Source organism: Oryctolagus cuniculus, chromosome 6, assembly GCF_964237555.1.
Source record: "Oryctolagus cuniculus chromosome 6, mOryCun1.1, whole genome shotgun sequence".
In the NCBI taxonomy this organism is placed as follows: domain Eukaryota; kingdom Metazoa; phylum Chordata; class Mammalia; order Lagomorpha; family Leporidae; genus Oryctolagus; species Oryctolagus cuniculus.
In genome coordinates, this window is record NC_091437.1 from 41462416 (window position 1) to 41487993 (window position 25578).

At 49.3% G+C, this 25578-nt stretch overlaps 1 long non-coding RNA gene across 1 annotated transcript in view; it reads left to right on the forward strand.

Moving 5' to 3' along the window:
- The window catches only part of LOC103347934 (uncharacterized), a 64062-nt gene that overhangs the window by 1711 nt on the left and 36773 nt on the right, over positions 1 to 25578 (forward strand). Inside the window, exon 2 of the long non-coding RNA XR_011389867.1 lies at positions 7104 to 7413. This is a non-coding gene — a long non-coding RNA (uncharacterized lncRNA). The remainder of the gene's footprint in view (positions 1 to 7103; positions 7414 to 25578) is intronic.

A 25578-nucleotide genomic window follows, 5' to 3' on the forward strand; every position in this document is an offset into this window, starting at 1 on the left:
GGTGTTTTAGCCATTTGGAAAGTGAAATAGCTGATGGGAGATCTCTCTCTCTCTCTCTCTTTACCCCCTTTTAAATAATTAAATCCTAAAAAAAAACAAAAACAAAAACACCTTGTGGTCTTCCTATTCCGGGTAGCCCTAGATCTCCCGCTTTCTCCTTGGCTGGATGCTCAGGGGTCACCCCAGCATGTTTTGGTCCCTGTCGGCCTTCCCAGGCTGCACACATTGAGCCCTGGAGCAGAGTCTTCCCCTTTCTGGGCCTCGGCACAGACTGCCACATCTACCCTCTATGTTGTGGATTCCCTGAGAACCACACCCCCTGTGGAGTTCCATGTATCCAGGGTATGCCAGCTGTCACCTAAAGGCGTCCTCCAGCCTCAGGCATCTCTAGTGGCAAAAGCAGGAAAGTTTTCTACCCAAAGCTACTCTCCCATTTGCTTTTTGACATTCTTGAGTTCCGAGCTCTGGACTCGGAGTCCACAAACCCAGGCATTTGTCTCACCCTGCATCAGGCTGTGGGTGAGTTCAGCCAGTCCCCCTTCTGGGGGCCTCCCTTTCCTCAGCTGTAAAGTACAGGAACTCTCTGATGGCCTCAAAATGCCCCTCACCCCAAAACACCCAGGTTCTGATTTTCATGTGGCTCCTTCAGTCTATGGCCATACGTTTTTGTGCCACCCATCCATCCACCATCCAGTGATCTTCCTGCAACTTCATCTTTACTGGTGTTTTCCTGATTTCAATGTGTCCGATTTGTGCAGGACAAAGTTTTCAGTGCAGGGCTTTCAACACGAACATCTCTCTTGGGCATCCCTTCCAGATCACTGATTCTCAGCCAGGGTTGGGGGGGGGGGGGTGGAAATAGTGGGGTGTGCTCTCAGGGAATGATTAGCAATGTCTGGAGGCATTTTTGGTTGTCACAGCTGGGGCGAGGGAAGCGATGGTTTGACCCCAATTTCTCACAGAGGCCAGGCTTGCTGCTCGACATACTGCAGGGCACAGGAAAGCTCCCCCCTCGACACACACATGCAGGCGTTATCCTACCCGAAATGTCAACAACAGTAAGCCAGGTTGCGAAACTCCGCTCTAGATGAGTACCAGCACTGTCATTATTTGACTGTATCTTTTTCCAAAAATGTCTTTAGATACATAAACATAAATGTGTATATGTTAAAAACCAAAATGGACTCCAACTGCAATTTTCCTGATTCTTTTAATGATATTGGCAGAGGCATTCCAGCAGGTAAGAGCCTACCAGTAGCCAGAGTTCTGGTGTAGCAAGTGAAGCCACTGCCTGTAATGTTGGCATCCCCTATGGGCATTGGTTTGAGTCTGGCTGCTCCACTTTAGATCCAGCTCCCTGCTAATACACCTGAGAAAGCAGTGAAAGATGGCCCAAATCCTTGGGCTCCTGCACCGACATGGGAGACCTAGAAGATGCTTCTGGCTCCTGGCTTCAGACCCAACCCCAGACATTGCAGCCATGTGGAGAGTGAACCAGTGAAGATCTTTCTGTCTGTCCCTTTCTCTGTAACTCCACCTTTCAAATAAAATCAAATAAATCTTTTTTTTTTTTAAGAGCCACCACTAGAATTAGAATGTCTGAATTTGAGTCCTGGTTTTACCACTTATTATACCTGTATAACCTATCCCCTCCATGCCTCAGTTTCTTCCTCTGTCAAGTAGGGATATTCACAGTTACCTACTTCACAGTCAGCACAGTGTGAGTTGTTTATTGTTGCTTGTATTTGGGGAGGGGGCGGTGGAGGGAGGTGAGGAAGAGAGCACCGCACCCACGACATAGGTGAGGATGTAAGGACTTGGAGTTCAGTTGTGATTTTATGCAGGCTGCCAGATAAGTCAGTGGGCCCTGGTGTCAGCCCCAGCTCTCTCCAGCTCGAGCAGTGCTTCTAATGGAAATAGATGTTTTCTGTTTGCTGGCTTGTTTCTGTTTTGTTTTGCTGGAGGTGGAAACAGGTCCCATAAGAGGGAAGACAGCAGCCCTCCACAAGGGTGGTAGGAAGAGAGCCATGCCAGGCCTCATGGCCCGGTGTCCAGCCCACTCTGCCTGAGTCACCCTGAGCCCCCACCTTTCCACTGCTGGGCCTGGCTCTTTGCTGGGCTGGGAGCAGGCCCTGCCTTATCTCCAGACGCCTGTTATCTGCACACCCATCTGTGCACAAATGGCCAGCCGGCTGGCTCCTGGTCACCCCTGCCTGGAGGGGGGCCTCCTCTCAGGCCTGTGTCTGGCAATTTGGGCTGGAGCCCAAGGTGGGGGGTCTCCTGGAAGAAGAGGCCCAGCCCAGCTCCACCCCTGGGCCTTAAACCCCAGAATGACGCTGCTTGGACATTCCATTCACGGAACAGGAATCTGGGCCAGAAAACCCACCCAGGGCCCCACCCCCTCACTTGTTTCTCCTGTGGGCCTTACGAGGTGTTCAGGGTTGCAGCTCATTCCCATTGAGCAGACAGGGACACTGAGGCTCAGACAGGGGCTCTGACTTGTTGCAGGCCACACAGCAAGGCAATGGCAGCGGCACCCAGGCCTCTCAGCTCCTCTCCTGGCCTCCCGAAAGGGAAGCCCATGCTGCCCTGTAGTGGCGGCTGGAGCAGAGTCGTGGCCCTTTTCTGGGCCTGATTTTATATACATCTCCAACAGCGATAGAAGTGGGTGAGAAGGACAGGCCTGGCCTTCACACCAGAGGCCAAGGGGGCACAAGCCACGCACGGCAGACAGCAGACACACCTGAGTTCCAGGCTCACCTGGCCTGAGTTCAAGTCCCACTTTCCGCACTTTCCTAACACATCTTTGGCAATCACTTTGGTTTCCCCAAAAGAAAAAAGGGGAGATTAGAATCCTCACCCTGAGGAGGGCTGTGAGGATTACATGAGTCCATCTATGTCAAACTCTTGAAGCACAATGAGCACTCATCAACGTGAGTTACCATTACTTTTTTTTTTTAAGATAAGTTTATTTTGGTGCAAATAGCAATTTGAAATCCACGCATCATTTCTTTCTTTTCTTTTTTATTTTTTTTTGACAGGCAGAGTGGACAGTGAGAGAGAGAGACAGTGAGAAAGGTCTTCCTTTTGCTGTTGGTTCACCCTCCAATGGCGCGCTGCGGCCAGAGCACTGCACTGATCCGAAGCCAGGAGCCAGGTGCTTCTGGTCTCCCATGCAGGTGCAGGGCCCAAGCACTTGGGCCATCCTCCACTGCACTCTCAGGCCACAGCAGAGAGCTGGACTGGAAGAGGAGCAACCTGGACAGAATCTGGCGCCCCAACCAGGACTAGAACCTGGTGTGCCAGCACCACAGGCGGAGGATTAGCCTATTGAGCCACAGCACCAGCCCTCTTTTTTTTTTTTTTTTTTTTTTTTTTTAAGATTTATTTTATTTATTTGAAAGAGTTACAGAGAGAGGTCTTCCATCCGCTGGCTCATTCCCCAAATGACTGCAACGGCCAGAGCTAAGCTGATCTGAAGTCAGGAGCCAGGAGCTTCTTCCAGGTCCTGAACATGGGTGCAGAGGCCCAAGCACTTGGCCCGTCTTCCACTGCTTTCCCAGGCCAGAGCAGAGAGCTGGATGGAAAGTGGAGTAGCCGGACTGGAACTGGTGCCCATGTGGGATACCAGTGCTGCAGGCCTGGGCTTTGACCACTGTGCCACAGCTCTAGCTCCTCCATTACTTTTTTTTTTTTTTTTTTTTTTTTTTTTTGACAAGCAGAGTTAGAGAGAGAGAGAGAGAGAGAAAGGTCTTCCTTCTGTTGGTTCACTCCCCAAATGGCCGTCACAGCCAGGGCTATGCCGATCTGAAGCCAGGAGCCAGGTGCTTCCTCCTGGTCTCCCATGGGGTGTAGGGCCCAAGCACTTGGGCCATCCTCCACTGCCTTCCTGGGCCACAGCAGAGAGCTGGACTGGAAGAGGAGCAACTGGGACAGAATCCGGTGCCCCAACCGGGACTAGAACCCGGTGTGCCGGTGCCGCAGGCAGAGAATTAGCCTAGTGAGCCTCGGTGCCGGCCATTACTTTTATAGTAGTAGAATGCCGTAGTTGATTACAGCAGAATAGCTGCAGTGTCTGGGTTGACAGCTTGACTATACTAATTTGTGAAATGGGCTGTTTGTGTTTTTTTTTTTTTTTAAAGGCAGACACATAGATACACAGACACACAGACACACACACACAAATACACACGGAGATTCTCCACTCACTGGTTCATTCCCCCAAGTTTTTTTTTTCTTTTCTTTTTTTAAAATAAAATTCATTTATTTGAAAGACAGAGTTGGCGGGGCGGGGGGGCCTTCTGCTAGTTCACTCCTCAAAGGGCCGCAATGGCTGGGGCTGGGCCAGGCTGAAGCCAGGAGCCATCTGGGTCTCCCACATGCGTGCAGGGACCCAAGCACTTGGGCCATCCTCCACTGTTTTCCCAGGCCCATTAGTAGGGAGCTGGATTGGAAGTGGAACAGCCAGGACTTGAACCAGTGTCCATACAAGATGCGGGCACTGCAGGCAGCAGCTTAACCTGCTACACCACAAAGCCAGCCCAGCTGTATGCTTTTGAGGCTGTGCTGAGGGGCTTGGCACAGAGCTTGGCCTCAAGGGCTAGGGCAGGGCTGGGACTGCCAGTGACTGGCAGGGAGGGTGTCTGCGTGGCAGGCAGAGACAGCCGTGGCCTTTGTTTACAGAGCCCAGCTCTCCTCTGATGGATGCGGCCGGCAGAAGTCTGTTTGCAAGTCTCTCCTGGAAACATGAATCAGAGTCTGTTTGGAGTACACGTGCACGCCTCTGTCAAACATTCCCCCTGCTCTGGGGCCAGCGAGAGCAGAGTGTGTCCCACACTGTCCCCAGGAACACAGCATAGGCCAGGACACTGAGGCCCTGTGGTCAGGCAGAGGATGGACAGGCTGGGCTCAGCAGCCTCTGAGACAGGCGCCCTCCCTGGCCTCAAGGAGCTCTCTAGAAAGCAAGATAAGAGCTGGGCCCAACCAGAAACCAGGGAAGGAGAGATAAGGGCCCATCTGCTTCCACTCTTGTCCCCTCTGGCCCTCCAGGGTGCTCTGGAGTGATCTTTGAAAAATGCAGATCCCAGCTGCAGCCTTCTCCTGCTCTCAACCCTCCAGCGACTTCCTCTGCAGCAGGGTTGGGGTCATCCCTTGAGAATGGCCTTGGGTCCCATGGGATCTCACCGCCATGCTGTTGGTACCCCAGCCCCTAGTACCTCCCCTCCTCTAGCCATGCTGGGTTTCTTCTGTGTCCTCACTGAGACCCAACCAGTCCCACAGGCTCCCTGGGCCAGTGCTCCTTTCCCTGCTGTAGCCAGGCAGCACCTCTCACAGTGAGGCTGAGGTCAACTCTCCTCTCCCCCAGTTACCCCCTTTCTGTCTCTTTCCCTTGCTCTGGCCTGATGTGGCTCCCATCACACCTGTAATTGTGTGTGCATTTGTTAGTCTGTATGTTGAGGCTCTGTTTCCACCACAGACTGCAGGATCCATGCGGTGGCCTCACTGGTACAAGCCCAGCCACGTGGAAGGGTCTGAGCAAGTGTTTCTTTAGTGAAGGAATGGCTAAGCAGGAGGAGGATAGCTCTCACGCTTGGGAGGTCTGGAGACAGACAGCTGTGTCCAGTAGAGAGGGAATCAAAGGAGCCTTGTTTGGGAGGTGGCATCAAAGCTGGGTCTTGATGAGTGGGAAGATTTTGACTGGAGAAAAGGAGACAGCAGTGTTTAGGCTGTGGGTAGGCACTGGACTGAGGGCAGCTGGAGGGAAAACAGCATTGTGAGGTGCTGAGACCACAGGCTGCCTTGGGCCAGTCTCTTCAATGCTGAGTCAGTTTAATCATCTGAAATATGGGGGCAGGACACCTGTTTCACAGATGGGACATGTAAGGGGAAAATGGGATTTAGAAAAAAAGCCTTTACGGGTGGACATTTGGCAAAGAGGTTAACATGCTACTTGGGGGCTGGCATTGTGGCACAAAGGGTAAGGCCTGGGACTCCAGCATCCTATACGGGCACTGGTTCTGGCTACTCCATTTCCAATAAACCTCTATGGTAATGTGCCTGGGAAAGTAGCAGAAGATGGTTCAAGTGCTTGGAACCTTGTACCCACATGGGAGACCTGGATTAAGCTCCCGGTTCCTGGCTTTGTCTTTGTCTGACCCTGGCCATTGCAGCCATTTGGGGAGTGAACCTGCAGATGGAGTCTCTCTCTCTCTCTCTCTCTGTTACTCTCTGCCTTTCAAATAAATCTTAAAAGAAAAGGGGCCGGGGCCGTGGCTCACTTGGTTAATCCTCCACCTGTGGCGCTGGCATCCCATATGGGCGCCGGGTTCTAGTCCTGGTTCATCCTCTTCCAGTCCAGCTCTCTGCTGTGGCCCAGGAAGGCAGTGGAGGATGGCCCAAGTGCTTGGGCCCCTGCACCACATGGGAGACCAGGAGGAAGCACCTGGCTCCTGGCTTCAGATCAGTGTAGCTCTGGCTGTGGTGGCCATTTGGGGAGTGAACCAGCGGAAGGAAGACCTTTCTCTTTGTCTCTCTCTCTCTCACTGTCTAACTCTATCTGTCAGTCAAAAAAAAAAAAAAATGGGACGTTCAAATCCTATATCAGAATGTCTGAGTTTGAGTCCCAACTCCACTTCTGATTCCAACTTTTTGCTAATGTTCACCCTGGGAGGTGGCAGGGATGGCTCAAATATTTGGGTCCCTGCCAGCCATATGGGAGATCCAGATGGAGTTCCAGTTTCCTGGCTTTGGCCTGGCCCAGCCCTGGCTGTTTTGGGTATTTGGGGAGTGAATCAGCAAATGGAAGATCTCCCTCTGTTTTTCTCTAACTTAAAAACAAAAAACAAACCCTGAGAGCTTAATGAACAGTAAGTACCGTGACTACAAATCTTCATTTCACCACCATTCCAGTCTGAAGGAGGTCATACAGTGATTAGTTCATTTTATTTATATTTGATGCTACATTAAAAAAATATTGAAACAGTCTCACATTTGTAGACAAACGCACTACCTTGATGTGTCTTTCCTGAACTCTTTGAGAGTAAGTAGTGGATAGGATGCCTCATCTCACCCAGACATCTTTGTATTTATTTCCTACCAACCAGGAGGAGCTCCTGCACACCAGGATGCAGCCGTTGGCCCAGCCCTGCCCGTGGATCCTCACACCCCCACCTGAGATGTTCCTGGGTTAGAATCACCTGCTGCATTTGGTTGTCACATCTCTTTGGTTTCCTTGGTCTACAACCATTCCTCGGACTTTCTTTGAATTTCATGACCTTGATGTTGTGAAGAGGACCAACCAACCGCTTTGTAGAATGTCCCCAGTGGGATCTTGTCTGGTGACAAGGCTCAGGTTCACATCTTCAGCAGGAACACTGTAGACCTGATGCTGTTTCTTCCAGCAGATTTTTAAAGGTAAGGAAAGCAGGGAGCTGGGAAAAGGGGAAAGGAAAGGCAAAATGGCCTGAGTAGGAAACACTGAGATGGGAAAAAAGTGTGGCATGTTCTACATTAAGTCTTTTCTGCTGCGGGCCCTGGCTGGAATGTTCCCCTCAGCAGATAAGAGGCCCAAAGGGAGCAGGGCCTGTGAGAGGCAGTGGGTGGGGCACTTTCCCCTGGCAACCAGGATGCTGGGCTCCCAGTGTCCTCTAGGTGGCGCCCAATTCTCTGGGGAAAAGGGAGGCTCCCAGGAGCATTAAGTCCAGGGAAGGGAGCTGTGGTTTTGGAGGAGCTGATCCCTGCCAGTTTGTACCCTTGGGGGATTCAGCTGTGCATGCATCCCCTGCCTGCCTGTAGCCAAGAATGCTGTCATTTGTAGGTCACAGTACAGAGTGTTGAACCTCTGCGTTCTGGTTTTTGCCCCTGGCTTCCTGTAGAACTTGGGGCAACTTTCTGGGTCTCATTTTTTACAACACTTCAGAAAGAAATCAGGATGCCAGCTTGGCTGGGGTAGGGTCCTGTTCCAGCAGCCACCCTCCCGCCCCCCATCTCTCACCCTCTTGAGATCACCCCCTTGCATGATTGCCCAGGTCTGTGCTTCAGACTCCTCTGTCCTAAAGAAAGCAGCTTGGTGTAGAATTAAAGTCTCACAGGCAGGTGAGAATGAGGCTGAAAGGGCTGGGCATTTGCATCACAGGGGGAGGGGCTGGCACCTCTCAGCTATCTGCAGTCCAGGAAGAGAGGGTGAGAGAAGGGAGTTGGAGGCCTTGGTGGGGCTTCCCCCATCCCGCCTGAGAGAAAGCAGCTCTGGGCACCCGCTCTCCAAGGGCTGTCCTCTGGCTTCTCCCCAGGTGTCTCTCTTCCACCTAGAAACCACAGCACAAGGGTCTGGAGCATGAAGTCCGCTCTCAGGTTCCCCCTTGGCATGGGAAATGACTTACCTCATTGTGCCTCAGTTTATTCATCTGTAAAACGGATCCCACAATACTTTTCTCATAGGCAGATGGAAGCCACAACTACCAATTAAAATGCTTCCATCTACATCTCCTAAAGCAGAATAGACATCAGAGAGGCCTGTTGACCCAATCCTGGGGGAGGAAGGGACCAACAGGGTCATCATCATAGGTAAGGGGCCCCTGGGTGCTTTCTGGGTGACACACCCTAATCACCCTTCAGCCACAGACAGTGAAGCAGTGCCACGCCCATGAGTTGATGTGACCCTCACCTTCTACCTTGATTGGTAGGGAAACTAAGGCTTGGAAGGGAGATGTTGATTGCCCAAGGTCACACATCCAGCTGGCAGCAGAGTCCAGCTACGGAGCACAGTGGATACCAGGAAGAAATCATTCAGTCTCGGCTCTGCACCTTAGTCTCTGTCATGCTAAACTGTGCGGACTTAGGAAAATTACTTCACCTCTCTGAGCTTCCATTTCTTCATTTATCCAGTGAGGAGAGCACACAATTGTGGTACAAACTAAGTAAGACAAATAGAGAAAAATCCTAGGTGCCATCTGGTTTGGGTTTGTTCAGGGCAGCAAACACCTTGGCTGGTTTTCAGCAACCATATTAGGGGAGTGGAGATCGGTCTTTTCTCATCCTGCTTCTTGGGTCTCACTGGTAGGTCCTGCAGGCTCCCTCTCACTCCCACATCACTTCTGGCTGGACTGCAAACTGTTTGAGGTCAGTTACTGGATGGGGCTTTCTCCCTGCCATCAGCTCAGCCAGCAAAGCAGCACCTTGCCCTGAGTAAGAACGCAGCTCAACACTGGAAGTGCTTGCTTCCAGCCAGTATACCGCTAAGTGCTTTCTCCGCCTCTTTTCATTTAATCCTCACCCATCCCAGGTAGGAGCTACTATTCTCCCCATCATATGGGTGACCAAAGTAGAGTTTAGCATGAGGACCAACCAGTCCCACGGGCCAGGCTGAGGGTAAAGCAAGCAAGGCACCCTGGGCAACATTTCTAGAGGCACTGGGTTTCAGGGTTTTGCTGGGACTTGAACCCAGGCCTGTAGGGCACACTGCAGGCTTGGTTGGCAACCGATTGTTATTTGTAGAACACACGGTGCCACCAGGAACATTGAGCACACTGACTCGTGGTGGCTGTCACAGACTGTCACTACCCTCTGTGGAGTCTCAGTTCCTCTTCTCAACACACAGCCCCATCCCTGTAGGCTCCCCTGGGTAACAGTTTTCAAGCTCTGTGGCTCAACTTTTATCTCCACCGTCAATGCCACACACCCATTCCTGTGCACCAGAGGGAGCTGCTGCCAGCCCCACTCTGTGTGTTATAGGATGCTGGGTTGCCTTGGAGCTGTTCTGTTACAGGGTGGCAGCTCTGCCAGCTGCATGCGGAAGCAGCACACAGCCTCAGTCCTGCCTGAGAAGGCTTGAGAAGCATTATCCCCAGAGGTTGTTGAGAAAGCAAACTGCTTCAAGAGGGAATCATGAGCGTCAGTTTTCCCCCTTCCCCTGCCCTCCCCTCCAGCCCTTTCATCTGGACAATAACAGCTCCTGTCTCCAAGAAATCATTCCTGCAGGTTCCAGCTGGGCGGCAGGATTAGACCTCAGGGTGGCAATTAGCTGATAAGGCGATGACCTCACCCAGAGACCGGCTAGCTGGAGCCTGCCCTGCGAAACCGTCCCCCCTGCCCCCCAGACTCTTTCCATGGAGTTAGAGTCAGGGACCCTGCTTCAAGGACTCGGGCAAGCCTCTTCTCCTCTCCGAGCCTCTGACTGCCCATCTGTGAAATGGAACGTGCTATGATCTGCATGAGCTTGCAGACAGCGCCAGTAAAATGCTGAGAAATTGGTGAGAAAGCAACCCTGGCAACACTGCATTGCTGCCCATGGAAAACCACAGGACTGGATCCTTTCCTGGAATATTCCTGAAGGACCACAGGAGGAAGGCAGTGGCCGGTGAATCTGATGGATGGGGCTTCTGATCTCTGACCCCTTTTCCCATGTTCACTGGCTGTGTGCTCCTGAGCAGGTTGCCTGTTTCCTCCCGAGGAACAGGCAATGGCTGTGCCTTTGCCCTCCTTGCTATGGTTTTGAGATGCAGGAGACATGAGGTGGGAGAGCCTAGTGGTTAAGACAACAGGCTTCAAATCAGGGGCACCCCGTTCAGGTGCTGCTTTGGCCATTTGTTTACTGTGTGCCCTTAGGCAAGCCACTTAACTTCTCTGAGCATCCCCAGCCTCCCCCCCCCCCAAAAAAAGACAAGAGAATGTGGGGACAATGGTGTCAGCTTGAGCAAATCACTCCGCCTTCTTGAATTTGGTCTCGTCATTTGTGAAGTGAGCCCGAGTCAGCCTTGGAAAAACAGAGAGCAGCTCCTTGGACTTCACACGCCATGCTGGAGCAGAGGCTGAGTCCCATGAAGATTCTTTCTCTCCACGTGCCTCCATTCTTCTGCTTGATGTGCGGTTGCCCAGTGAAGCCAGCTTACCAGCTGTGTGACCCTGGGCCTCACTTTCTGCAGCTATAAAATGGGGTGATAATAGTCCTGCCTCATGGTTGGAGGGCAAAATGTGTTTGTATATTGGAAGTGCTGAAAACAGCACCCGACAGGAGTGCTCAGTGCAGGTACTTTTCCATGTGCTTAGCATGTCGGAGCACTTGCTCTCTCTTCATGTAGGCTGTCTTTTTGGCTGATGGTGCTTGGCGGAAGTGTATGGAGAAGGTGCATGGGGAACAAGGAGGACCCCAGGGCCTGGCCCTGTCTCTTCTGTGCTCAGCATCTCTGGCCAGTCCTCTCCCTATTCAAGGCCCATTCTTCCCATTGGTGGGATGAGAGGGTGACCCTGAACTTTCCAGAATTCCAGGCCCCAGGAGAGGGAGTGGGAGAGGGGAGCGTTGTGGGTGGGAGGGAAGTTACAGGGGGAGGAAGCTATTGTAATCCATAAGCTGTACTTTGGAAATTTATGCTCATTAAAAAAAAAAAAAAAAAAAGAATTCCAGGCCCCAGGATGGCTTAGTCTCCAGGGAGGGCTTCTGAGGGGACCCCTCTTCTTGCTGGCCCCCAGGAGGTTTGGCAGGGTTGGGGGCCCACCATGGCAGTCCCCTTTGTCTCTCTCACTCCACAGCTCTGGCCCTGAGAGAAAGCAGACCCCAACCCAGGCCATCACATGGGCTAACCCTGCCCTGGGCTGTGCTGGGTACAGGCAAGCCAGCTCCCACCCAGGCCTGTGCACATGATCTCATGAACTCTCACACAGATAGACACAGACACACACTGACCTGGATGCACAGGAAAGGCCCACGGCCACATTCTGAAACCTCAACACCTCCCTGAGACAACCGCAGGTGGGGCCCCTCCCACCCCGCCTGGACATAGAAGGCCCTGGCCTGCAGCATTGCACACCTTGGTCTAGGCAGATATTCACTGATCCATTAAACCCATGAGCGCTTCATGGAGAGCTGCCTGACCCCGCCCAGACCCCAGAACAGGGCTTCCCAAAGTCCAGAGCCTCAACCTCTGTGGGCACGAGAGAGTCTTAGGTGCTACCAAGTGAGCCATTTGAATGCCAGTAGGTACGAATTTACATTAACTGTGACTCAGATGAAATGCAGCCAGTGCTTACAGTGATAGCATAGAAATAATCAAACTTGCCCCTTTTTTTAAAAAAAATTACTTTTTAACTTGAAAGGCAGAGTGACAGAGAAAGAGGGAGAGAGAGGGAGAGAGGGAGAGAGGGAGAGAGAGAGAGAATCTGTTTTATCTGCTGGAGAGAGAGAGAGAGAGAGAGAGGGAGAGAGGGAGAGAGAGAGAGAAGGAGAGAGAGAAGCTGTTTTATCTGCTGGAGAGAGAGAGAGAGAGAGGCTGTTCCATTTGCTGGTTTACTACCTAAAAGGCTGCAGCAACTGGGACTGGTCATGCTGAAGCCAGGAGCCAGGAACTCCACCCAGGTCTCCCACATGGGTGGCAGGGACTCAAGCATTTGGGCTACCATCTGCTGCCTTCCCAGGTAGGATCCAAGGCAGAGCATCAGGGACTTCAACCTGTTCTTTGACATGGATGTGAGCATTGAAGGCGGAAGCTTAACACACTGTGCCACAACACTGGCCTCTGTTTTTAGAAGCTTTCTTTACAAAAATGTTAATTAAATAAATAGGGCTGACTCTGTGGTGTAGAAGGTTAAGCTTCCGCCTGCAGTGCTGGCAACCCATATGGGCACCAGGTTGAGTCCCAGCTTCTCCACTTCTGATCTAGTTCCCTACTAATGCACCTGGGAAAGCAGTGGAAGATGGCCCAAGTACTTGGGCCCATGCACCCATGTGAGAGACCCAGAGAAAGCTCCTGGCTCTTGACTTCAGACTGGCCTAGCTCCGGCTGTTGAGGCCATTTGGGAAATGAACCAGCAGGTGGAAGACCTTTCTCTCTGCTTCTCCTTCTCTCTCTGGGACCCTTAAATAACATTTTAAAAAATAATTATTTATTTAAAAGGCAGAGTTACAGGGAGGCAGAGGTAGAGAGAGAGAGAGAGAGAGAGAGAGAGAGGTCTTCCATCTGCTGGTTCACTCACCAAATGGCTACAATGGCCAGAGCTGAGCTGATCCGAAGCCCGGAACCAGGAGCTTCTTCCAGTTCTCCCACTCAGGTGCAGAGGCCCAAGGACTTGGGCCATCCTCCACCACTTTCCCAGGCCATAGCAAAGAGCTGGATCACAAGTGGAGCAGCTGAGACTTGAACCAACACCCACATGGGATGCAGGCACTGCAGGCGGCAGCTTTATCTGTTACGCCACAGTACCGGCCCCTAAGTAACCTTTTTTATGATCATTTTCAGACATTCTCAAAATTAGAGCAAATAGTCTAATAAATTCTTTCTACAACCTTACAAAATTAGCAGACAGATTGGACTCAGCTATGGCAAAATCTGAGGTGCCTGAGATTTTGCCACGCTATTGAGAAAAATGCTATTGAGGTGCCTGAGATGTGCAACGCTATTGGCCCCCTGCAACCCACACCACTCCTGGTTATTTCATACTCGGGGAGACAGAGGCCATGCTAGGGAAGGGTGGATCTTTCCCAAGGTAAACACCAAGCTGGGGGCCCAGCATCTCAGCTCTGCTTCTGAATGACAACATGACCTGGAGTGAGTCACTTCATGCCTGGCCTCCTTTGGAGTCCTCAACTTCACGGTCAGAAAGGAACATGCCCCTTGCCGGACTGGCCTCCCCAGTGGTCGTGGAGGTCAGGAGAGGCAGGGGTGGGAAAGCCCTTTGCACACAGGCTCAGGGAATTCCCCTGCTTGGATGTGGAGCTGGCTCTTTCACCCTGGTCCCCTAACAGCCCATCCAGGGCAGCACACAGCATAATAAAGGGAAGTGGGGGAGGGTGGTTAGGAGCCAGGCAGACAGGTGCCTGAACTTGATTTCTGTTCATTCACTCCCTCAGCCTTTTGTAAAGTACTGACTCTGGGTGGGACTCAGTGCTAAACACTGGGAAGGCAGTAGGAGCTGGAGGAATCAAGCATTAGCCAAAAGTATTATAGAAATAAATGTAATGTTAGCAAGGCAGCAAGTGCAATCCAACCTACACTCGCAGTGCAGGGAAGGGGACTTGTTCTGGTCCAGGTCAGTATAGCTTTCTTGCAGGAGTGATGACGATCAAGTTGAGATGGAAGAAAAAGAAGTTCACTTGGCAAAGGATGAAGAAAAGCATTCCAGGCTGTGCAAAGGCCCTGGGACAGGTAGGAGCTGAAATAGAGAATCCCAGGTGTGGCATCTTGGGCCAAATGAAGCTGAAGGGTGAGGCAGGGCCAAGTCTGTAGAGTTCAAGAGCCAGTTAGGATGGGGGCCATACTTTAAGAGCATGCAAACCCATTAAAGGCTTTTAAGCAGAGAGCGATTGCATTTTGACAAGCTCATTGGCTGCAAGTCAGCTGTAAAAGAAAAGAACATGAGGGGAGACTTCCTTTACAGAAAGCAGAACTTACCATAAAGTCACAAAAATCAGATCACTGCTGTATTAGAAAGGCCCAGATGAATAGATCCATGGGACATGATACAAAATCCAGAATTAGATCCCAGAATGGAGATGCTAATATTTGGCAAGAAGGACCTTATCTCAGTGGGAAAAAGATGGTTTATTTCACAAATGGTGTGGCCCAATCATGTTGCTTCCTGGAATAAGTAAAATGAAGCCATGTGGACTAAACAGTTAAGTATAAGATCAAAATAAAACAAAAGAGTATAAGACATTCTAGAAAACTACAAGTATAACGTGGAGTGGGGACCTGCAAGCTACTGCCCTGGGCCACTTCCAGATGTTTGCTTTGTAAATAATCATTTTAGACAAAAACTTTATGAAAATACAATTCACCTAACATGCAATTCACGCATTCAAAGTAGACAACTCTAGGGTTTGGGTATATTCACGTGATCTAGGTCTGTGCAACTCAGAGATGTGTCAATTTCTGAACATCCTATCAGGGTCAATTTCAGGACATTTTCATCACATAGCACCTTTCAGTTTTCTATCTTCCTCAGCCCCACATGCTGCAAATCTACTTCTTATCTCCACAGACTTGCCTATTCTGGACATCTCAAATAAATGGCATTGTAGGATGTATGATCTTTTGTACTGTTCTCAGTGTTCACTCATGTTGAATGTAGCACGCATTAATCCTTCACTTCTTTTCATGGCTGAATAGCATTCCAGTGCTTAGAGACGTATCTTTTTTTTTTTTTTAAGATTTTTATTTATTTATTTGAGAGGTTGAGTTACAGAAAGTGGGAGAGAGAGACAGAGAGAAAGGTCTTAACATCAGCTGGTTCACTCCCTAAATGGCTGCAATGGCCAGAGCTGAGCCGACTGAAAGCCAGGAGCCAGGAGCTTCTTCCAGGTCTCCTACATGGGTGCAGGGGCCCAAGCCCTTGGGCCATCTTCTACTGCTTTCCCAGGCCATAGCAGAGAGCTGGATCAGAAGAGGAGCATCCAGGGCTAGAACCGGTGCCCATATGGGATGCCAGCACCACAGACACAGGATTAACCTACTGCACTGCAGCACTGGCCCCCTGCATCTTGTTAATTCATTCCTCAGCTGATAGACGCTTGGGGTATTTCTACTGGTTAGCTATTATGACGAGTGCTGTTTTGAATATTTGTGTACCAGTTTTTGTGTAGACATACATTGTCATTTCTCTTGGGTATATGCCTAGGAAGTGAAACTACTGCTGCCTATTTTTGTAAACATCGTTTTATTGGAACACACTTGTGGAAGGACGGTCAGTGGCTGCTTTTGTGCAACAACAGCACAGTTGCACTTTAAATGAAGACCATGTGCCCTTTCAAGGCTGAAATATATATAATTTGGCTTTTACAGAAGAGGCCTAAAGTTTTAAAAGGGCCTGTTCCTGAACACGTGCTCTCTCGGTCTCTCTTGGCTCTGCTCTCCTCTCTCCTCTTCTCTGCTCTATCTTCTCTCCTTGCTAGCTCCTCTTCTCTCTGTCTCTCTCTTACAGTCTCCCTCTCTTTTTCCTTCGCCGCCCCTTCACTCCGGTCTGTAGGGTGTTCTCCAATAAACCTTTTCCCTTACTCCGGTGTCCGGTGTGCTTTGCGACGGCTAACATTAAGATAGAACACTGGCTTCAGATCAGCCCAGCTCTAGCTGTTGCAGCGATTTGGGGATTGAACCAGCAGAAGGGAGATTCTCTGTCTCTCTTCCCTCTCTCTGTAATTCTTCTTTTCAAATGAATAAATAAATATTTCTTAAAAAGAAAAAAAAAAAAAGAGGCCTGCCAGCTCCTGATCTGGAGACAAGGAGGAGCTTACATTTCCACGCTGAAAACCAAGATGTTCTAAAACAAGAGAGAGACTACTTTAAAAATGAAAGCTTAATATATATATAAAAATAAAGTCTCCAGTATGGTGAAGAAACTAAAAATGCAGTCCACAGGAAAAAGTTAGAGCTTGAAAAAAATCCCTGTAACACTGTCGACAGAGAAAGGGTTCCTGTCTTGCATCAGCCCGACCTGCAGAGGCAAGTGCACAACTAAATTGGGTAGTTTAAGGTGATGAATGAAAGGACAGTACAGAGGAACTTTTTAAAGGTTTATTTATTTGAAAGGCAGAGTTACAGACAGATTTTTTTTTTTTTTTTTTTTTTGACAGGCAGAATGGATAGTGAGAGAGAGAGACAGAGAGAAAGGTCTTCCTTTTGCTGTTGGTTCACCCTCCAATGGCCGCCACGGCTGACACGCTGCGGCCGGCGCACCGCGCTGATCTGAATGCAGGAGCCAGGTGCTTCTCCTGGTCTCCCATAGGGTGCAGGGCCCAAGCACTTGGGCCATCCTCCACTGCCTTCCCGGGCCATAGCAGAGAGCTGGCCTGGAAGAGGGGCAACCGGGACAGATTCCGGCGCCCCGACCGGGACTAGAACTGGGTTTGCCGGCGCCGCAAGATGGAGGATTAGCCTATTGAGCTGCGGCGCCGGCCAGACAGATCTTCCAACCACTGATTGACTCCCCAGATGGCCACAATGGCTGGGACTGATCCAGGCTGAAGCCAGGAACCTGGAACTCCATCTGAGTCTCCACAAGGGTGGCAGCCTTCCCAGGTGCATTAGCAGGGAATTGTATGGAAGTGAAGCAGCTGAGACTCAAAGTGGCACCCATATGGGATGCCAGCATTGCAGGTAGAAACTTAACCCACTTAGCCACAACACTTACCTCAGAGGGATTGTTTTCAAAGGAGTGAGCAGGGTTTAGCAAACACAGCCAGGAAGGTGTACATCCCTTGGGGTGGTAACAGAAGAAAGTTATTTCCATTAAGGCCTAAGGGGACAGGTACAGAAAGTGTTCAGAGCCCAGTGGGTGTTGGAGGTGGTGTTCTGCAGGACAGGAGTTGTAATCTGCAGAGATTCAAAGCTCACCCATGTCAGTGGGAATGGGGAAAGGCTTGGGAATAAATACCCTGACTGCTTTTTCCTCCTGCCCATGATCTCCAACTGTGCATCCCATAGGCCAAACCCAATCGAAGATGAGATGGGGAGCTCTTTGCAGTCCACATGGTAAAGAGGTACAGAGCAGATGGGGGAAGGCAGCATATGGATCTGGAGGCACAGGTGGGCGATATGCGCGTGTAGCTTGAAAGGACTGGATATTCCAGTAGAAAAATAAGCAAAGACTGTAACTAGACAGTTAATTATTGAGTGAACCGACTGACCCACAAACTCATGCAAAAAATACTCAAATGTTTGTTAGTAGTCAGAAAATGCAAAAATGAGTCTAGCATTATGATACAGTGTTAGCAGATAAAAGTCTAGTGGAACCCCAACACCTGTTGCTGGCTGGGAGGTAAGGATATAGTGCTCCTAAATGTTGCCAGTGGCAACATGAAGTGCTACAAACATTTTACAAAACAGAAATTCAACTCCTGGGGATTTATCCCATAGAAATAGAGGCTCCAATAAGGAAGAACTTGTTTGCAAGAAGATTGCAGTAGATGCTGTCATATTCCTTGTTGCCCACCCTCTTTTGAATAATCTGTCTCTGTATGTGGTGAAGTCACTGCTGTAGTCCATGATTTTCATTTCACATTCCAGCCTCCTTTGTAGCTAGGATGTGGCCATCACAGTGGACTGCATCAATCAGATGGACTCTGGGAGACTTTTGTTTTGTGTTTGTGTCAGGGCAGAGGGGTATCCAGTTCTTAGGGCTGCAGGACCAGGGACAGTTTCCCAGGGGCTGCAGGATAGAATTCCAGGTGCAGAATGGCAAGGAGTGAGCCAAGGGGTGGCAGAGAGAAACTGGCTTTGGGGCTTTGATGCTCAAAGTGTAGCCTCAAGCTTATCCAGATAGCATCAGAAGCAGTTGCCTCTTTGAACCCCGTCATATATGTGTTGCAGCAGTATCCCCAGTGGTCAAAACTGGAAGCAGAAAATGACCATCAACAGAAAGATGATGGAATAAATGGATAGGCCCAAGGTGGAATATTATGCAGCCATGGATAAGAATGAACTAGACCTGTACCAGATGACTTGGAAAAGTGTCTGTGAAGTTTGTGAACGACGAAAACCGGGGGCAGAAGACTACATAATATTGCTCAAGGTTATTTTTTAATAACTTTGTACCATTTTTTTAAAAAAAGAGACAATGACAAGTAAGTTCTGTCTGTGTTAATGTGAATGCCAATAAATGCTTAGGATTGAATGGCTACAGATGAAACCAAGAAGGACCCACGCTAGGTTGTAGGCATGGAGTGCGGGTGCTATGATGAGGGAGAGGATCTGGAAAAAGAGGAGCCAAACAAAAAGGAAAAGAGAGAAAATGGTACTGAATACATTGTTTCTGATTTTTTGTAGGCATTTAGATAAAATCATTTATACTTGTGTATGTATGTGTGTGTGTGTATGCATGTGCATATTGTGGGTACCTGTATAAAGAAATGTCATTCAAAAGATTTTAAATCCCAAAGTCACTTGTTACAGTAGTGCGGACAGACTGGCAGGGTCAGAGTGGTGGCAGGGGAACCAACTGGGATGCCATTGTGTCTGTACAAGCAGAGGAGGGGGTGGCTGAGACCAGGGTGGCAGCAGTGGGCATGGAGAGTAAGGGGTGGATTTGAGAACTGCTCAGCAGGTGGAATGGCCTGGCCAGGGAGTGGGTTGACTTGTGGGATGGAGAGAAGACAGAAAGCAGCAAGGGTGATTCTCAGGTTACTAACTGGGAGATCCCTGATTCCTCCCTTTCCTCATCTGTAACCAGGTAAAATGGTACAACCTATCTTGCAGTGTTATGAACATGCCATGAAGTAAAATGTAAAGTGCCCAGCACCCACCTTCAGTCCAAATAATCTAAAGACCAGATCCTGCCTGATGTGGTCTCATTGTAACCCCAAAGGCCATGTTTCAGTAGGGGTCAGCCAGGAGAGGCAGGGGCCTGGGATGTTGAGATCATCTGATCAGGGTTTGCTGTGGAGCCATGCAGGGAGGGATGGGTGAAGAGGCCGTGCAGCTTTGCCATCACAGAGCTGGACACTCCCCAGAGGAGCCTGTGTGCAGCCTGGGAGCTGAGCCTTCTGAGTTCAGTTATGGAGTGCTCACTGCACAAGTGCAGGGAAGGCCCCTGCCACTGCCCCTTTCCCTCGTGAGAAAGTGCATTCTCTGTCCTGGCGGTGGCCTCTGGGATGGTGCACCCTCCCCTCCAGGTAAGCACTTTCAGTAGAATCAGGTGGGGAGACCCGTGTGTGCCTAACACAGCTGCGGCTGACAGAACCCCAAGAACACGCCCGGCTGCTCTGACCGCAAACCAGTGCTGCTTGTTTACTCCTTAGCTACGTGGTGCTGGGTACGGCAGTCTGGATTGAGGCATGGATTGCTCAAGGCCCGGCCTGCCACCATCAGTCTCCTGCAAGGAAAGGTGTCTCTGTCAACCAGAATTTCAGCTGGTTTCCTTTGGAATTACTGAACATTATGCATGGGCCCTCTTGGGCTTCAGGTTCTTGTAGCAACAGCAAGGAAGCCCCCTAGGAATTTTCTTTAAAAAACCTCCAGGAGCCGGCGCCGTGGCTCAATAGGCTAATCCTCCACCTTGCGGCGCCGGCACACCGGGTTCTAGTCCCGGTCAGGGCGCCGGATTCTGTCCCGGTTGCCCCTCTTCCAGGCCAGCTCTCTGCTATGGCCAGGGAGTGCAGTGGAGGATGGCCCAGGTGCTTGGGCCCTGCACCCCATGGGAGACCAGGAAAAGCACCTGGATCCTGGCTCCTGCCATTGGATCAGCGCGGTGCGCCGGCTGCAGCGGCGGCCATTGGAGGGTGAACCAATGGCAAAGGAAGACCTTTCTCTCTGTCTCTCTCTCTCACTGTCCACTCTGCCTGTCAAAAATAAAAAAAATAAATAAATAAATAAAAAACCTCCAGGTGGGAAAGAAAGCCCCAGAAATACGAAACACCAAGTAGTGGGTGATAAGAGCCCTGGAATTGGCCACAGAAAGAGCTTCTGGGTTTTGAGGGAGGAGGGAGGGACGACACCTGTGATCAGTGCTCCTAGAAGACTTTTGGGAGAAGTGACTTTTGAAGGGCAGTGTGGGGGTAGAATGTGGATGCACAGACATGGGCAGAGCTTTTTTTTTTTTTTTTTTTTTTTTAAGGAAATTATTCCTATTTGTAAAGGAGTGACACAAAGACCGCCTTCCTGCTTCCTGAGTCGGGCTGGTCGGGAAACCTCATGCTTTCCTGAGCACCCTCATCACAGTGGCAGAGCCTGATTGACAGGCAGACTGTCGCCCTTGTGACTGGGGAGGCTTTGAGCAGCCTGAGGGCAGGCACGGCGACGCCATCTCATGGCCTGGGAGCCAGAGTCTGCCCTCAATTGGTGGGTCCTCAAAGCCAGTGTGTGTTGAATGAGGAAGAGCAGCAGGCTTGCAGCTCATATTTACTCGGCTATCTCGCGGATTTCACAAGTTCTTCATTTCCTTCTGCTGAAAAGCTCAGTGAGCATCTCCCAGGATCTCTGTTTCCCTAGCAGGGCCATGAAAATGTTTTTCTCGGAAGGAAGGAACAATAGCTTGTGTAACAAGCCTTCCCCCGGTGTTGGGCACTGCTTTAAATGCTTTATAGCCTTGACCCACACGAACCTCCAAAGAATTCTTTAAGAAGAGATTTTTTTTTGTTATTTATTTTTTTGACAGGCAGAGTGGACAGTGAGAGAGAGAGACAGAGAGAAAGGTCTTCCTTTTTGCCGTTGGTTCACCCTCCAATGGCCGCCGTGGCCCGCGCGCTGCGGCCAGCGCACCGCGCTGATCCGAAGCCAGGAGCCAGGTGCTTCTCCTGGTCTCCCATAGGGTGCAGGGCCCAAGTACTTGGGCCATCCTCCACTGCACTCCCGGGCCACAGCAGAGAGCTGGCCTGGAAGAGGGGCAACCAGGACAGAATCCGGCGCCCCGACCGGGACTAGAACCCGGTGTGCCAGCGCTGCAAGACGGAGGATTAACCTAGTGAGCCGCGGCGCCAGCCAAGAAGAGATTTTTGACTCTGCTCATTTCACAGCTGGGGATAATGAGGGTTACCAAGGTCTTGGTGGAGACAGCAGCCTTCAGATCAGAAGCCCAGACACGGGAGAGCTGCCCCTGCTGTGCGTGCAGAACACTGTGTGTGCAAGCACAAGCACACAGCATTCCCAAGTGGGTAAAATCAGCAATTGGTCCAGGGGGACTTGGACAGCACCTGAGCCCTGATGAGTCAAGGACCCGATTCCATGAATGTCCATTTACATTTGAGGCCCAGGTTTATTTTACTTAGCGTGATGTCCTACTAGTTCACCCATGTTGTCACAAATGGCAGGATCGCCTTTTAAAACTTTTGAAAGAGCTATCCACTGGTTGGTTCCCCAGATGCTTGTGGTAGGCAGGGCTGGGCCTGCTAAAGGTGAGAGTCAGAAACTTAATCCCGGTCTCCCACAGTGGTGGCAGAAATCCAGTCACTTGAGCCATCACCCACTGCCTCCCCGAGTCTGCACTGGTGGGAAGCTGGAATTAGGAGCTGGAGCTAGAATCAAAGCTAGGAACTCTGATGTGAGATATGGGTATCTTAACTACTAGGCTGAATGCCTACCCCAGGATCTCTCTCTCTCTCTCTCTCTCTCTCTCTCTCTCTCTCTAAGAAAGCTTTTATTTAATACATATAAATTTCATAGGTACAGCTTTAGAAATATAGTGGTTCTTCCCCCTATACCCACACTCCCAACCCCACTCCTGTCCCACTCCTACTCCTCTCCCGGCCCATCTCATTCTTCATTAAGGTTCATTTTGAATAATCTTTATATACAGAAGACCAACTCTATACTAAGTAAAAAATTTCAACAGTTTGCACCCACAGAGACACACAAAGTATAAAGTACTATTTGAAGACTAGTTTTACCGTTAATTCTCATAGTATACCTCTTTAAGGACAGGGGTCCTAAATGGGGAGCAAGTGCCCAGTGACACCTGTTGTTGATTTAACAAGTGACACTCTACACTCTTATTTATGATGTCAGTGATTACCCAAGTCTCTTGTTATGAGCTGCCAAGACTATGGAAGACTTTTGAGTCCACAAACTCTGTCGGTATTTAGACAGAATAATAATCAAAGTGGAAGTTTTCTCCTCCCTTCAGAGAAAGGTACCTCCTTCTGTGATGGCCCCTTCTTTCCACTGGAATCTCACTCACAGAGTCCTTCACGTAGGTCATTTTTTGCCACAGTGTCTTGGATTTCCATGCCTGAAGTGCTCTCATGAGCTTTTTAGCCAGATACAAATGCCTAAAGGGCTAATTCTGAGGCCAGAGTGCTGTTTAGGGCATTTGTCATTCTAGGAGTCTGCTGTGTGGCCTGCTTCCCATGTTGGATCATTTTCTCCTTTTTAATTCTATCACTATTAGCAGACACTTGATCTTATTTATGTGATCCCTTTGACACTTATTCCTATCTATATGATCAGTTACACACTTAAAATAAGGATCTCCCTTTTATAAGGTAGGATGATATACATAAGAACAGATATACATCTCACATTTTCTTTATCCATTCATTCATTGGTGGACATTCATGTTGATCTTATGTCTTGTCTGTTTTCAATGAACATGGAGTGTGGGAGTGTGGATATCCATGTTCTGACTTCATTTCCTTGGGATATACACCCAGAAGTGGGATGCTGGATCAGAGTTCTATTTTTATTTTAATTTTTTGAGGAAACTCTATTTTGTTTTCTCCAATGGCTATTATAGTTTAAATTCCCACCAACAGTGTTCAAGGATTCCCTTTCCTCCATATCCGTGATCACCAACACTATCTTTTGTCTTTTTTATTATAATCATTCTATCTGGAGTAAAGTTTTAATTTGTAGGGCTTTTTTTTTTTAAAGAGATTTATTTATTTATTTGAAGGGAAGAGTTACTGAGAGGCAGAGGAAGAAGCAGAGAGAGAGGTCTTCAATCTGCTGGTTCACTCCCTAGGTGGCCACAATGGCTGGAGCTGCTCTGATCCAAAGCCAGGAGCCAGGAGCCTCGAGCCCCCTTTGGGTCTCCCACAAAGGTGTTGGGGCCCAAAGACTTGGGCCATCTTCCACTGCTTTCCCAGGCTATAGCAGAGAGCTGGATTGGAAGTGGAATAGCCAGGACTCAAACCAGCGCCCATATGGGATGCTGGTACTGCAGGTGGCAGTTTTACCCACTATGCCACAGTGCTAGCCCCTAATTTGTAGTTTTAATTTGCCTTTCTCTCATGGTGAGTGATGTACTGCACCTTTTCATGTATCTGTTGGTCTTTTGTTTGTCTTGTTTTGAGAAATGTCTGTTCAGGTTCTTGGTCTGTTTTTTAATCAGATTATTTTGTTGCAATTAAGTTATTTGAATTCCTTATATATTTTGAATATTAACTGATAAAGATGAGGTGTATGGTTTGTAGGACCTCACTTAAATGTGGAATCTGAAATACTGAAACTCACGAAGCACATTGTAGCATGGTGATTTCCAGGATTAGGGAGAAGGAGAGAGGGAGAGCTGTTGATCAAAGGATACACATTTTAGTTGTACAGGGGGAGTAAAGTTCTGAAGACCTAATGCACAGCAATGTGGTTAGCATTAACCAAACCATACTGATGTCTTCTAAGAGAGTAACTTTCAAATTTAATCATGCATGTCTGAACGATGAGGATTTATTCTGAGAAAGGAGTTGTCAGGCAAGTTTGTCCTTTCATGAAGGTTACAGAGTATAGTCGTACAAAGATGGCCATGTCATCCCAAGATGCTATGATCTTAGGACTATCATCATGTATGCAATCTGTTGTTGACAGAAACGTCATTCTGTGGTACATGACTCTATTCTTACCAAAAAAGTGTGTAAGGTGATTGAAATGGTAATTAGGTTGATTGTGGAGATCATTTCACAGTGTACATGTACATCAAAACAGCAAGTTGTCCATTTCAAATATATAAAATTTTTGTTGATGATATTTTAGTAAAGCTAAAAAAGAGCAGAAAGGAAATAAATAAATGTGGGGTCTAGGTGACCTTGAGAAAAGAAATCAGGAAGGCCATGGGATTACCACAAGAACCAGGGCTCCCTTGTTGCCGCTGCCCAAGGTTTCTGGGTCTACTGGGGTAAGACAGAACATTTGACCACACGTGAGACAAGGCCTCTTTACCAAGCACAGACCAGGCAGTAAGGGTAAGCAGAAGCCTAGGACTCAACAGCACACAGGCAGGTGCCTCTCAGCTCCAGAAAGAAGAGGGTGGGTGGAGTCTCATCTATGCTGGTTCCACATCAAAGGTGAGGGACCCTGCAAATGCTGCTCACTGGGTTTTATACCCTGGGGACAATTGAGATCACTGAGCTCAGCGTTCCAGAACATCCTGTTCTGGAAGGAATGAGGATGTAGTCCTGATTGTCTCAGACATTTTTACCTTATTTCAGGATGTTACTTCCTCAATACATTCTGCCTACAAATTGCAAGCAAAAAGGCAAAGGACTGAACTGGCCAGCGTCATGCAAGGACCTGTTCTCCTGCACCACACTGAGTGCAGGATGAGCTGTTTCTCCTCCTCGGACTATATTCGTTGTCATCATCTCTTGGCCCATCTGGTGGCTGCCAGCTCAGTGGCCTGATGCAGATTGGTTCTGGGGGAGATGGAAGCTGTTGTTCTTGCCCTCCTTCCATATGATCCCTTATCGCTTTTTAAAGAATATGAAACTGAGATTTGGTCTGAGACCTGGCTGATCCAAATCCCAACTTTCAGGGTGGGTGTTGTGACATAGCAGGGTAAGCTTCTGCCTGGGATGCCTACATGCCTACCAGAATGCCTGGGATTGAGTGCTGCCTTTACTTCCCATCCAAATTCCTGCTAGTGTATCTGGGAGGCACCAGGTAGTAGTTCAAGTACTTAAATTTCTGCCACCCACATGCAGACCCAGATGGAGTTCCTGGCTCCTGACTTCAGCCTGGGACAGTAGCTTTTGTAGGCCTTTGGGGAGTGAACCTGCAAGTGAAATCTAACCTCTCTCTGTGTGTATGTGTCTGTGTCTGTCTGTCTCTGTCTCTCATTCTGTCATTCTACCTTTCAAATAAATAAAGCTGAGTAGACATTGAAAAAAAAAAGAAAGAAAAATAACTGCAAACAGAACAAAATATTCAGCTTTGCCAAGCATAATCCCAGTGTCCA